Here is a 13,514-nt window from a genome sequence, read left to right as displayed (position 1 = left end):
GCCATATGTGTGCATAACAGGAGATTAGGGATTTGTTGAGTGATTGTGGGAGGAATCATGCATCTTAAATGATCCATGACTATTGTAATCTCTTATATAAAGAGAGTCTATGTAAGGAGGTGATAGAGAGAGTGAACAAAATGTAACCGAAGGGAGAACTTGTGCCTAAGGCTGAAATGCCTTAGATTGTAACTATTCTGTATAATATAGAAAAGTGTGTGTTTAGTGTTGATTTTATGTGCCTGTGTGTATATTCTTAAATAGAGTTAATCTTATGTTGCCAGATTGTTGATCGACCATCGATCACTGAAGGATCGATGGCGATCTAAAGATATCGTAATGAATTGTTGTATAGGTGTCGGAAATGTTTAACAGTGTAAAGATAGAGTATGGCAGAGAACCTGGAGTTTTAGCGTAAATCCATCAAATGGCGGACGAATGAAGGATGCATGAGATCTGTCGGATCTCATAGATCAACGGTTATCGTGTAGTTAAACTGCGGGAGTGTTAGCGCGGGGAAAGTAGTTTCGGAACAGTACAAGTGGATTTCAAGTGGCCTCAAAACCATAAGTGGTTTCGAAGCGTTTGGCTCCGATTCCACTAATCGGAGGACACGTAGCAGCAGAGGAGTGAGGGGAAACCGCTTTATCGGGCGGTTAACCCCCATGCGTGTTGTCTATCCGAAACCTACCGTGAACCGTTGGATCTTGCGAGAGGAGATCAACGGTTGAGGTTAGTCGTGCAAGTTGGATCGAGCGGGAAAAGATGATAACCATTGGATCGGTTAAAGAAGTGGACGACGGAGATTGAAATGATCGATGATCACATTTCGGAGGAGGTAAAGGGTTGGCGACAGTGGAATAATGAAGGGCCGATATGCGACATCGCGATATTGCCGATAGGCCGATATAGCGCCAATCGGAGATCGGGCCAATCGGTAATCAGAGATCAGAGCAGCGCTGTGGAGCGACTAAAGGTGCAGACCCGACGATTTTATAAAAGCGGGCTTATAATATTTGAAGTCTGGCTTTGTGTTCCGGCGGAGTTTTTCCCATGTTTCCTATGTATTTCAATTAAACGAATGGTCCCGGGTTTTTAAAGGAAAACCTGATAAAGTGTTGTGGTTCGGTTTAAAGGCTAAGGCCAAAATAAACGCTTCCAATAGGGTTTGTGGGCCATAACCCACAAGCCTCAAGATCGAATATTGATATGAAAGGGGTTTTGGCCTTACCCCAAAATCGCTTTTCATCATTTGGTATCAGAACAAGTTTAAGCTCTTTTGATCAAAGCAGAATTGCAATCAGAGTAGGGAAAGGATTTCCTGCGAGAAGGGAGAAGAGTGCAAGCAGAAGGATAAGGAGGTACAGTTGTGGTGAAGACCGAAGATTTTATGGTCTTACTATCGTGTAGAGAATGGCAGCGGAAGGTGAGAAGACTTGCAGCAACCTAGAGCAAGGAGTGCTCAATTGGTTCCAGAGAAGAGAACCAGAAGGATGCCAAAAGATTGAGTGAGGAGAGCTTGGTGAGGTATCGTGTAGCAGAGGAAGACTGTTACTACAGAGGTTGGTTGCAACTCACAGAAGATCATGAAGGCAGTTCCACTGAGAGGTGGGTAGAATTGCTAAGGACAAGGAGAAGCATATGACCAGGAGGTCATAAATTTTTGTGCCTTGGGAGTCTGATGCAGGAGCATCCAAGCACTCATAATTAAAGGAGGAATCCAAAGTGAAGCAAGGAGAAGGACGTGGACCATCGGAGCAAAACAGGGACATTTCTGTTAAAAACAAAGTAAATGATGGAGTGGATAAAGTCTCTCGAAGACTTATTTAATGTAATTTAATCTGCCATATGTGTGCATAACGGGAGATTAGGGATTTGTTGAGTGATTGTGGGAGGAATCGTGCATCTTAAATGATCCACAACTATTGTAATCTCTTATATAAAGAGAGTCTGTGTAAGGAGGTGATAGAGAGAGCGATAGATAGAGAGAGTGAACAAAATGTAACCGAAGGGAGAACTTGTGCCTAAGGCTAAAATGCCTTAGATTGTAACTATTCTGTATAATATAGAAAAGTGTGTGTTTAGTGTTGATTTTATGCGTCTATGTGTATATTCTTAAATAGAGTTTGTAGGTTTTAACCCCATAGAGAAATTACCTGCATACAAATTCTAAAAAACAGAAAATAAAAAATGCGAGAGCATAACACATAAAACACATATACACAGAGATTTCCCCTGGATCCCAAAACCGGGACTACCAGCTTGATTTTTCATTATGTTCCTTTCAAAGTTATAATACATATTTATACATGCCAAAGCATCCAATACCATGGACCGAAAACCATCGCGTCCAAGACCATGGACCGAAAACCATCGCGTCCAAAACCATGTGCGAAAAACATGCACAAAACCATAGGTAGGTCCGCCCAACCTAAAGTGGACCCCATAGAGTGGGGTTACTTGCCCCACTTAAACCCCCTGTAACTCCCCTCGCTATGCAATCGGCACAATGAAGGGGGGCTCCGTCCCCCCTCTAACCCCCCGGTTAACTACGTGGGCTAGTCGTGGAAAGAATATAACACAACCCAACATTCTCCCACTTGTTTTTTTCTTTCCACAGGGAGCCACAAGAGAGCTTAGTCATTTATCCAGCCCTACAATGCCCATTGTTTCTCTACACTAAGATAACTTCTCAAAGCTCATAGATTTTGTCAATGCATCTGCAGTATTCTTCAAAGTGTCCACCTTTACTAGCAACACCTTTTTGTGTTCTATCATATCCCTCACAAAGTGATACTGAACATCAATGTGCTTTGTCTTTGAATAATATGCAGGGTTCTTTTCCAAGAAAATTACACTTCGGTTGTCACAGTCTATCCTTATAGCTCCCTGTACTAACCCCATACTTGAACACAATCTCTGCAACCAAACTGCTTCCTTGCTTGCATGAGTGGCTACCATGTATTCTGCCTCTGTAGTTGATAATGCCACTACAGATTGTTTCTAACTCATCCAACTGACTACACCTCCAAACAGGTTAAGCACATACCCACTTGTAGATCTTCTCTGATCCAGATCTCCAGCCCAGTCTGCATCAACAAAGCCACGAATATCCAACACTCTGTCCAATCCTGGTCTTCCTTGGTAGCACAAACCATAATCACTAGTGCCACGCAAATACCTAAAAACTCACTTCACTGCTGTCAAATGCTCCTTTCCAGGGTTTTGACATAACCCTGCTCAATACTCCCACTGCATGTGCAATGTCTGGTCTAATACAGACCATTGCATACATCAGGCTACCGACTGCACTTGCATATGGAACACGGGACATGTCCTCTTCCCCTTCTTGTGTCTTGGGACACTGTTCAACAGATAACTTTACACCTACAGGAATAGGAAACTTCACTGGTTTACTATCCTGCATATTAAACCTCTACAGTATTGTCTTGACATACTTCCTCTGGTTTAACTAGAGCTTCCTCTTTGTCTGGACTCTTTTAATTTCCATGCCCAAAATATAGTTTGCAGCACCAAGTTCTTTCATGTCGAATTTGGAGGACAATTGGGTCTTCAAATCCTGGATAATTTCTTTATCGTTTCCAACAAGCAACATATCATCCACATACAAGACCAGATAAATAACACGGTCACCAATTAATTTAAAATACACATAGTGATCTGCTTTGCTTCTGGTGAAGCCAAGTCCCCGTATAAATGTATCAAATTTCTGATACCACATCCTTGGTGACTGTTTTAACCCATACAGAGACTTCTTTAACTTGCATACCAGTTCTCTCTTACCCTTCACCGTAAAGCCTTCAAGTTGCTTCATGTAGATCTCCTCTTCCAGATCCCCATGAAGAAATGTTGTCTTCACATCCATCTGTTCTACCTCAAAATCAAAAGCAGCAGCAACAGATAAAAGTAATCTAATAGAAGCTACCTTGGCAACAGGAGAAAAAATATCACCAAAATCAATTCCCGACACCTAGGAATAACCTTTTGCTACCAACCGAGCTTTGTATTTCTCCACCTTTCCTTCTTCATTTATCTTCTTCTTGAACACCCATTTGCTGCCAATGGGTTTCCTTCCAGTCGGCAACACCACCAGATCCCATGCCTCATTTTTGTGCAAAGATGCCATTTCATCAACCATGGCCTATTTCCAGAGTTTTTCATCCTCTGAATCCACGACTTCCTTCACAGTTCTAGGATCATCATCAGTAATAGATAAAGCAAAATTTGAACAAAAAGCAGATGGACTATAGCTTTCTAGCTGCCTTCTTTCTCGAACTGATCTTCTCACACCCGGAGTTTGTGGCTCTTCATCTTTTGATTCCTCCTCTGCTGTAGACTCTGATTCTTCCTCCTTTAGCTCAAACTCTATCTTCTCAGGTTCCTTTGGTTGGACTTCATTTTTAATAACATCTTTCACCTCTCTAAAAACCACATCTCGACTATACACAACCTTCCTTGTTACTGGGTTCCAAAGCTTATAACCCTTTAAACCATCCTTATACCTAATAAAGATGCACTTTTCAAATTTACTATCCAACATTTCTCTTTTGTCCTTTGGAACATGTACATATGCATCACATCCAAATACCCTCAGATGTGAAAGAGAGGGTTTCTTACCAGTCCATACCTCTTGTGGAGCCTTATCCTCCAACGAAGATGAAGGTGATCTATTGACCAGGTAACACGCTGTCTCCATCGCCTCTGCCCAGAATTCTTGTCCTAACCCGGCACCACTGAGCATGCTTCTTTCCCTTTCCATCAACGTCTTGTTCATTCTTTCTGCAACTCCATTTTGTTGAGGTGTATACGGAGTAGTCTTCTGTCATGCTATACCACACTTCTTACAAAATTCTTCAAATTCCTTACTACAAAACTCTCCACCGTTATTTGTCCTCAGCACCTTTATCTTCTTCTCTGTCTAGTTTTCCACCAGAGCCTTAAATTCTTTAAACCTGTTAAAGACTTCAGATTTCTTCTTAAGGAAATATATCCATGTATTCCTTGAGAAGTCATCTATAAATGATACATAGTACACAGACTTGCCCAGTGATGGTACCTTCACAGGTCCAAACACATCACTATGCACAAGATCTAGTATCTGTTTTGCCCTCTTACCACCAGAGGGGAAACTCACTCGATTCTGCTTCCCATATACACAATTTTCACAGAAATCAAAATCCAGAGAGCTATTACTCATACCTTCTACCATACCTTTACCATGAAGTATTTGAAGGCCGTTCTCTCCAATATGTCCAAGCCTTTGATGCCACAGCATGGTCTTCTCTCCAAAGACCACTAGATTTTCTGCTCCACTTTCAGGAACCACGGAACTATTGCACCCATCAACAACAGTGCTACCTTGTAGCTTGTACAGAGTTCCAATTCGAACTCCTCGCATCAATACCAGTGCCCCCCGAACCATCTTGCAGGTATCCTTCTCGAACACTATTTTTACACCTACATCATCCAACTTGCTTACAGAAATTAGATTTTTGGCTAATGAAGGAATATGCACAACACCCGGAAGTGTTCTAACCCTCCCACCTTGCAACTTCAACTTTAATTTTCCACGACCAATGATTCTAGCCTTCCTATTATCCCCCAAGAAGACACCACCACCATCATATTTCTCATACTCGCAGAACCACTCTCTATGGGGAGTGAAGTGAAAGGATGCACCTGAGTCAATCAACCATGCCTCATGATCTACATGTGTACTTGAAGAAGCCACGTACACATCCCCACCTTCATCTGAGGTGGTTTTTGCCTTTGCAGAAGGAGCATCATCAGATCCCTTTCCTTTATCAGAAGCTTTAGATTTACAGTCCCTTTTGTAGTGCCCTTCCTTTCCACATTTCTAGCACACCACCTTTGCAGGTTTTCCTGGAGATTTAGATCTCCCACTCAATGAATTATTTTTGTTTCTGTTCTGGGACCATCCTCGTACAAACAAGGCATCACCATTCTGGCTCTCCATATTTTTCCTTCTCATCTCCTCCGTCAGCAAGTATGAGACTATTTCATCAAACTGCAAGGCAGTTTTATTGCTACCTATTGCAATAACCAAACTATCCCACGAATCTGGTAGAGAACAAAACAAACTGATGCACTTATCTTCATCTGAAATTTTAATACCAACAGATAATAACTGACTTACCACAGTATTAAATGTGTTCAGATGCTTTGTCACCGAGTCTCCATCTTTCATCCTCAGGTTATACAGCTTTTTCCGCAGGAACAGTTTATTCACCAGAGACTTAGATTGGTACAAAGTCCCTAACTTGTCCCACAAAGCCTTCGCCGTATCTTCCCATGATACATTCAGCAATACTGAATCTGAAACACACAATTGTATTGTGCTCTTTGCCTTCCGATCTAACTTCTTCCATTCTTCATCAGACACTCTCGTTGGTTTAGTACATGGATCTTCCGCAATCCACTGATCTTTATCCACCAACAGATCCTCCATCTTGAGTTTACACAACTCAAAACTCTGACCATTAAATTTCTCAATCTCTATCTTTCCATTGCTCGCCATCTTCTTTCACCACCAGAATCAATCCCGTAGATCTCCCACTAAACAGGGTCTACCACAGGCCTGAGCGAAACCCCTCAGCAACAAAGGCTTACCCTTGAAGCCAAAAACAGCTCTGATACCAAATGTAGGTTTTAACCCCGTACAGAAATTACCTACATATGAATTCCAAAACACAGAAAATAAACAACGCAAGAGCATAACACATAAAACACATATACATAGAGATTTTCCCCTAGATCCCAAAACCAGGACTACCAGCTTGATTTTTCATTATGTTCCTTTCAATGTTACAATACATATTTATACATGCCGAAGCATCCAATACCATGGACCGAAAACCATTGCATCCAAAACCATGGACCAAAAACCATCACGTCCAAAACCATGTGCAAAAAACATCCACAAAACCATAGGTAGGTCCGCCCAACCTAACATAGGGTCCAAAACCAAAATTTTCCGGGGCACTACCCTGAACCCCATAGAGTGGGGTTACTTGCACCACTCAAACCCCCTGTTACTCCCCTCGCTACACAATCGGCACAACGAATGGGGGGCTCTGCCCCCCCTCTAACGCCCCAGTTAACTACGTGGGCTAGTCGTGGAAAGTATATAACACAACCCAACAGAGTTAATCTTATGTTGTCGGATTATTGATCGACCATCGATCACTGAAGGATCGATGGCGATCTAAAGATATCGTAACGAATTGTTGTATAGGTGTCGGAAATGTTTAACAGTGTAAAGACAGAGTATGGCAGAGAACCTGGAGTTTTAGCGTAAATCCATCAAATGGAGGACGAATGAAGGATGCATGAGATCCGTCGGATCTCATAGATCAACAGTTATCGCGTAGTTAAAATGCGGGAGTGTTAGCGCAGGGAAAGTAGTTTTGAAACAGTACAAGTGGATTTCGGGCGGCCTCAAAACCATAAGTGGTTTCGAAGTGTTTAGCTCCGATTCCACTAATTGGAGGACACGTAGTAGCAGAGGTGTGAGGGGAAACCTACCGTGAACCGTTGGATCTTGCGAGAGGAGATCAACGGTTGAGGTTAGTCGTGCAAGTTGGATCGAGCGGGAAAAGATGATAACCATTGGATTGGTTAAAGAAGTGGATGGCGGAGATTGAAATGATCGGTGATCGCATTTCGGAGGTAAAGGGCTGGCGACAGTGGAATAACGAAGGGCCGATATGCGACATCGTGATATCGCCGATAGGCCGATATAGCACCAATCGGAGATCAGGCCGATTGGTAATCGGAGATCGGAGCAGCGCTGTGGAGCGACTAAAGGTGCGGACCCGACGATTTTATAAAAGCGGGCTTATAATATTTGAAGTCCGGCTTTGTGTTCCAGCGGAGTTTTTCCCATGTTTCCTATGTATTTCGATTAAACGAATGGTCCCGAGTTTTTAAAGGAAAACCTGATAAAGTGTTGTGGTCTGGTTTAAAGGCTAAGGCCTAAATAAACACTTCCAATAGGGTTTGTGAGCCATAACCCACAAGCCTCAAGATCGAATATTGATATGAAAGGGGTGTTGGCCTTACCCCAAAATCGCTTTTCATCACATCCTCTGACAAATATTATTGATGTTGTGGTTCCTCTTCTATTACTGTCCCAATTTTCTCTTTCTTCCCCTTAGGGTTTTTCTACCACTTGGTTGTGCAGGGTTTTTCTCTTCGAAGTGATTTCTCACTAAAAAATCTTCCCAATTATCACCTATGCTTTGAAGATGAAACTCAATCAAAATTTTTACTAACCCATGATGGTACATTGTGTTGTCTATAAGCTGGATTTTCTTCTGAACATTTACTGACATTTTCTTAAGGCTATGCAATAGAAAGTATGGAATATTCATTTGATGTTCTTCAAGGAAATTCATCAATAGCCTAATGTGATAGAAAAACATACACCCAAATTGGCCTTCACAAGTAACAAATTTCTGAAGGATAAGGAGAAAATTTCTCCATTTAATTTTGAGGGCAGAGCTAGGAATACCTTTTCTGAAGACAGTAGTATCCATGCTTGGGTTTTTAAAGAAAATTTTCTAGTCTTCCCCTTCGATTCCTCTGTTCTTGAACCACTTTTCTCTAGCTCTAGGCAGTCTGGTGGCTTCTGCAATCAGGGACTTTGTCACTACGAACTTGACATCGCCTATTTCAACTTTTGTTCCATCAAAATATCATGCAAAGGTTTTTGTCACCTCCCTGTGGAAACCATCAAACTTTTCTATGAAATCTAACCACTGAGCTTTCTATAACAATTCTTTAGTCTGGGGGTATCCTTCCAAAAATTTCCTTCCTGTTGGTTATGTTCGAACAATAATGCCCATGGTGAGAGATGTTTCGTCTCAAGAACTGTTTTACTTGACAGGGAAAATAGTCTCAGTAGGGTTTCGCTCTAGGATGGAGAGACTGTATGTATTGAAATAATGAGAGAATGGGTAAGTATAATGAAGGTTCATGGGGATGAGTTAGCCATTTGAATGCATTTAATTCAATGATTCAGCGATCAAATCGATGGATCCAAAATGAGTATGGGATAGGAGTTAAAATGGTGGCGGATTATAATGGATTTGACAAGGGACTATCATCCATGAACTGCAATGATTTCGATTTTTCGGTAATGTTATGTCCACATAATTCATATATGCAATATGTTAACCCCCATTGTAAAATTAAAGTGTTACATACCTTAGATTTATTTTCTAACCTTTATTTGTCCTTTGATGTCATTTGTAGGTACTTTGCACTTTGAAAGGAGTCAATCATTTCTTTAATTTGAGCCACCAAGTGTCCCTATCAGATTGGCTGCAGAAACCTTATAAGAGCTGCAGAAACTCTCCAACGATGCAGAAATTCACTAATTCTGTAGTTATTTTTTTGTTAAGAAAGGGATGGTTAGAAAAAGGAATTTTTACAAAAATGGTTAAGAGAAAATTTAAGGTGCCAATAAGAGTTGGTTTTCACTTTAAATTTTCTGTATAAGCATACCAACAACTTTTTGGTTTTCATGTTTATACATTATTATTATTATTATTATTATAACATGAAACAAGAAAAATAAAATTTCTAAGGTGGAAAAGAAGAAGAATTCCTCTCAACCATATTCAATTCTGAGTTATCTTGGAAAATTTTGACAAATTCTTCTTTTGTCAATGGCTTCTGATAAAGTCTAAGTCAATGTCCATTCACTAAAAGAGGAATTTTCTCTTCATCAATAGTCTTGATTCTAACTACACCATTGTCAAAGACATTTTCAACTTCATAAGGTCCAAGCCAGTGAGTTTGGAATTTTCCTTGGAAGTTCTTGAACTTTGAATCAAAAAGTAATGCCCAATCTCCTGGATGAAATTTTCTTTCTTTGATGTATTTGTCATGCCATCTGGATCTCTGTTGTTGAACTAGGCTGGTCTTCTGGAAGGCATCTTGTCTTATTTCATCAAGCTCATTGAGTTGTCCCATCCTTTGTTTTTGTGCTTCTGATAAGTCAAGATCCAACTGGACTGTTGTTTTATAGGTCTGGATCTGGAACTCTATTGGAAGTAAGACTTACTTCCCATAAACAAGTTCATAGGGAGTATGTCCTATAGTGCTTCTCCATGTAGTTCTATAAGCCCACAAAGCTTCTAGAAGCTTTTCTACCTAGTCCTTCCTATGTAAGTAGACTCAACTTGTCCATTGTCTTGTGGATGGTATGGAGGAGATTTCTGATGCTTGATTTTGTACTGTTCCACGATCTTCTACACTAATCTGGAAGTAAATTGTGTTCCTTGATCTGTTACAATTTCTCTTGGGACACCAAAACGAGTAAAATTATCCTCAAAAATAAATGAAACTACAACATTTTCAGTAGCAAAAGGAAGTGCTTTAGCTTCTACCCATTTAGTGACATAATCAGTACATACCAAAATATACCTTTTTTTAAGGTGGATTGATTGGACCAACAAAATCTAGCACCCATATCTCAAAAGGTTCAATGAGTACCTAAGGTTTTAGTGGCATTTCATTTGAAAGAGTAGGTTTCCCCATCCTTTGACAATTGTCACATCTCTTAACATATTCTTTGGTATCCTTGAAAATGGAAGGCCAATAATATCCTAAGAGAAGGATCTTATAAGCAGTTCTTCTGTCAGAGAAATGTCCTCCACATGGTTCATCATGGCATGCTTTAAGTATTTCCAGTATCTCATCTTCTCGAACACATCTTCTGATGATGAGATCTGGTCTTGTTTTGTACAATTCTTCGTTTATCCATGAGTAAGATATGTTGTTGTGAATTATCCTCCTCTTTTCTCTAGGAGACAAATGAAATGGTAATTTCCCTGTAGCTAAATAATTAGCAATATCTGCATACCAAGGTGATTTAGTAGATACTACAAAAAGATATTCATCAAGAAATTTATCCTCTATGGGTTTATCATTGTTATCATTCTGAATTCTAGATAAAAAGTCAGCAATTGTATTTTGTTTTCCGAGTCGATCTAAAATGGTGGTGTTGAATTCTTGCAACAGTAAGAGCCATCTAGTTATTCTACCATTAATGATTGGTTTATTCATTATATATCTAATGGTAGAATGGTCTGTGTGAATGAAAGTTTCATAGCCATTTATATAACGTCTGAATTTATTAATGGCATGAACTACAGCTAAAAACTCCTTCTCAGTTATAGTATAATTTAGCTCTATTGGAGTTAAATTTTTACTGGTATAATAGATTGCATAAGGAGTAAGGTATTTTTGTCCTAACACAGCTCCTAAGGCTGTGTCTGAAGCATCGGTTGATATATGGAAAGGCAATTTCCAATTAGGTCCTTTTAAAATAGGTGCTTCAAAGATTTTCTTTTTCAAAGTTTCAAAGGCATTTTGACAATCAGAATCCCAACTGAATTCACAGTCTTTGGTAAGTAGTTTGAAGAGTGGAGATGCAATTTTTGTGAAGTTTCTATGAATCTTCTATAGTATCCAGTAAAACCAAGAAAACTCCTAACATCTCGTTGACAATTTGGCACTAATAATTTAGAAATGACCTCTACTTTAGATGAGTCTACCTTAATTCCATCTCCTAAAATATGGTGACCTAAAACAATTCCTTCATTAAACATCATAAAACATTTCTCATGACTTAATGAAAGATTTGTTTCTTTACATATTACTAGAACTTTTTTCAAAATTTTCAAGTGCTTTTTCAAAAGAATCTCCATAAACTGTGAAATCATCCATACATACTTCCACATAATCATGAATAAGATCAGAGAAAATTCTAAGGACTGTTCTTTGGAATTTTGCCGGAGCAATGCATAATCCAAAAGGAAGTACTCAGTAAGCATAAGTTCCCTATGGACAGGTAAATGTGGTTTTATCTTGATCCTCAGGTGCTACCTGAATCTAATTATATCCACTAAAACCATCCAAAAATGAAAAATAATTTTTCCCTACTAATGTGTCTAAGACTTGATCTATGAAAGGAAGTGGAAAGTGGTCTTTTAATGTTGCTTTATTCAGTTCCCTATAATCGATACATACTCTCCATTTCCCATTTTTCTTAGGTGTTAACACCCAGGTTGTTCCCTATGACTCCCAAGGGAATACGGCCGGGGTAACCACTAACCAATCTTTTAATCACTGTTTCTAGCCAAACTGTGATCAGAGAGGGCTCTCTCTTTATGATTTTGTATCTACAATGATAGTGTTTTAGGCTAGGTATTGAGCATAGGTTTTGTTCATGTTTTGGTTGATGAAACTCCTTTTAGATTCCAGTGATGTAGTTTTCAGAGAGGTTGAGTACCATTGGGCAATGGAGTCTGTGGCTATATGTGTTTGAAACTTTGAGATGAAAGATGGAACTTACAAGGCCATTTGAGTGCTTAATAGAACAGATTTTTGATTAAATGACTGGAAACAGGTAACACAAACAGTGAAAGCATTTAAGAATTTTCACTTATTGTTTATATATTCCCAACAGACAGGTTTAAGAGGAAAAGACAGAGGTCTCAGGGGCAAAAATTGAATCCCTGAGAATGCCTATCACAGTAAAAGACACAGTTTTGAAATGCAGCAATTAAGAATTACAATTCTGTCACTGTATCTGAGGAAAACATGTATAATAGCTCCGTTTGAGTCCAGGGTAATCATGGGTTAAGTCCTGGAACTATCCTTTCACCTTGCTATCAAGTGTAAAACATTTAAACAACAAAAGAGAACAAAAGACTCGAAAACATATAACAAAGAGATTTGAGAATACTTATTGTTTTATGCAACACCCTGGAATCCTGTAACATTCATCTTTCACCACAATACATCAAAGTACACCAAGCCTTGGAAATTCCATTCTTCCTTTGTATTACTTCTCTGAAAATATTACAGTAAGAGAGAGTTCTCAAAAGAAAATTACAACAACCTTTTTCAACTGCTGTGAAGGGTGAATATATACTTGCGGTGATTTACAAAATATCTGAGTTCTGAGTTATCTCAGATTTTACATTCTTACCAACCACTTAAGATATTATGACCAAAATTTAATACAGCATTGATTACAGAGTACAGGCATTTTAATGCTCTGTCAGAAGATATTTTAGCCTTTGGAAACAGCTAAGTCGGTCGAGATATTCTGAATAAATGCTGGAAGACCTGTCTTTAAGGCTTGTACGCTGTATCCTGGACTTGTCACCTGTGATTGTGACTGCTGCTTGTGGTGAGTCAATGGTCCTGCTGAGTTGGCTCAGCCTCTGCCTCTTCCTTGTAGATATCTTTCTTCAAAATTGTGCCTGCGCATGTATGCTCATTTGCCTGGAGAATTAGCGCTACTGATTCTGGCCTGACAAAATTGTCTGTGTCAAATTTCTCCAGACATCCTGTGTGGGCAGTTGGTGTGCTAAGATTGCCCCTAGAGTTTCATCTGCTTCTGTGAATTTGAAGAAGTTAGGTGGTGTATCAAACAGATGCTCAACTTCATTCAT

This window comes from Pinus tabuliformis, chromosome 9 (assembly GCF_031772625.1).
Source record: "Pinus tabuliformis cultivar Carrire ecotype Pingquan chromosome 9, CPIR1, whole genome shotgun sequence".
Classification (NCBI taxonomy): Eukaryota; Viridiplantae; Streptophyta; class Pinopsida; order Pinales; family Pinaceae; genus Pinus; species Pinus tabuliformis.
This window is presented reverse-complemented; position numbering follows the sequence as displayed.